The 2,234-nt window shown below is 32.3% G+C and overlaps 1 long non-coding RNA gene across 1 annotated transcript; it reads left to right on the top strand.

The window, feature by feature from the left end:
• The first annotated feature begins 1,020 nt into the window (after positions 1–1,020).
• On the top strand, positions 1,021–1,854 carry LOC134256225 (uncharacterized). The gene is made up of 2 exons (XR_009989677.1): positions 1,021–1,122; positions 1,314–1,854. It is a non-coding gene; the product is annotated as an uncharacterized LOC134256225 (long non-coding RNA).
• Positions 1,855–2,234: the final 380 nt, after the last annotated feature.

The following is a 2,234-nucleotide window of genomic DNA, read 5'->3' as shown; positions in this document are numbered from 1 at the left end:
TTATCCCCCCTCATAGTCAAATATTGTGCATGTCTTGGTACTAACTTTCATTAATTTATTTTTCAAACTCTTGAATTTGTACAAGTAGACAGGTATTTTACATACTGCAGTGCTACACCATGTACATGTTTCAGTAGTGTTGTTGCAATAGCTAGTTGCTGACTATCAAAAAATCCTCAATGAATGAAGGCAGCAAGTCAGCAACAATTATAAAAATTTTAAAATCGATGGTCACTAATTTTTTCAAAGCATTTATTTTTTTATACTGCTTTATCTTCTGTCATTAAAAAGAAGATCAATTTTCATTTCAGTTTCGCAAAATTAAAGCGGAACTTGAGAAAGAATTTGGCAATGACTTGGAAAGAGTAAGTACCTGTTCAGTTGACCTTTCATTTCATCAGGTTTCCTATCTGTAATAAGGCCTCGCATCTCCAATTTTTTTGTCATTTATATAAATTTAAATGGAAGCATCCTGAGGTTGTAGGTTTAAGTTTGTTCAAACCATGACCCCTGGGGATAGAATGGGGCCACAATGAGTGATTTGAATTTTACGTAAGAGTGTTGGAAAAAAAATTGCTTATGAAGAACAAGATGGGCTATAATTATGTAACTCATGTGAGCCCATGGACCTTTTGGGCATCTTTCTGATAAAATTGCCATGGAAATATAAAATATTTTTCTGCAATTAATTCATGTCTAACGTTGAATATAAGATAATATTTTTCTTTTTTTTTTATCATCAGACGGGGGGAGGGAACTCCAACCACTACAGGTTGGCTGGAGGTCCAGATTGTAGGGGGGGAACTTCTCCTTTCCCAAAAAAGGTATTGTTATAGTCTTTTCCCAAGAATTAAGTTAAAGAGCCCCCCTTTCCAGTTTTATATACTATAAGTGATCGTTTTGGGGTAATTTTGGGATGAAAATCTTTTTTAAAAAAGATAACTAAAAAAGTAATACATATATATACAGTTTTTTGTTCCTGTGTTTGCGAATTTTGTAATAATTACTGAATGAATTTAAACAGAATGGGGATGGATATGTTGATACTGATGCCAAGATGGAGAAGATCAAGACAGGTGTCAGGAAGGCTCTAGGAAAGTAGGGGATTCGTTGCATGTGGTGGTAAGATACAGCCATTATTACTCTTAGATTATTTTCATTTGATTTGAACGTATTTTATTATATACTGAAATATAAATGGATATGGCAACAGGCATAGCCTATATAAGCCCTCTCCACAGTAATATTATTTTGACATGGAGACAAAATGTGAAATATATTAAAGCTTAAATATGTGTGTAATCATTTTGCAGCTGATGAGAAGTGGTGGAGAAATAAAAAAAATCGCCCATGAAGGGTCACATCAAAACTGCCACTCGTCATGCTGTGACCTGGAATAACTAGAGAGGAACCTTTGTTTCTGCACCATTGAACATCAACACTGCTGGATGTGAAAGATGCTTTACCTCATTCACAGTGTCCTCAAACTTTTCAGCATTAGGTGTTCCAATAGGATTGATGAAGACATTTGTTTTTATATATTTTCCTTTTGTTGTACTATCTATACAAGTGTAAGACATATATGCTAGGAATCTCAGGAAAATCGATTATTTATAATAAGTATTTCAATGATTTTGATAGAGATTATAAATTCAAATCTTTGGTGTTTTTTTTTCAGAGACAGTTTTTATAATGTTAAAATTAGATTTAATATGCTGACTCTTGTTATCTCCCTTGTGATGTAAATATAAAATTACGTATATTGACTTTCAGAAATTTCACTCATTCCAGGTTGTAACATGTTCTGAGCTTTATGATTTTTTTTCAAATAGGCTATAAAAGACTGGAATTTTATCTTTTTTTTTTCATTTGACCTTATTAAAGATTTTTAAACTAAACTTGATAGTTTTTGTATGAGTGCGTTTGTGTGGATGTACAAAATTAAATAAGCCCATAAACGTTGTAACACAAATTCACATGCCAAGTTTACATAATTCAAGGCAGGGAAAGTATCAAGATCGATGCAAATTTTTAATATTTTATACTTTCTTGAACCACACGATGTGAACATCTGTCCTAACCATAATGTTAATGTTTTGTTTCATTCTTGAAAATTTTCCTTTCCACTGAAATCAATTTCATTGACTAGGGCTAAAATGCAAGAAACAAAAAAATCATGAGTTTCCAAAAAACTTTCATATTTTAAGGTATGCCATGCCATTTAAGAAGAATAG

The sequence above is a fragment of the Saccostrea cucullata genome, unplaced genomic scaffold (genome assembly GCF_032062105.1).
Source record: "Saccostrea cucullata isolate Sc308-1 unplaced genomic scaffold, CSIRO_AGI_Scuc_v1 ctg16635, whole genome shotgun sequence".
In the NCBI taxonomy this organism is placed as follows: Eukaryota; Metazoa; Mollusca; class Bivalvia; order Ostreida; family Ostreidae; genus Saccostrea; species Saccostrea cuccullata.
Note: the sequence above shows the minus strand (reverse complement) of the source record. Positions and strands in the feature narration are given on the sequence as shown.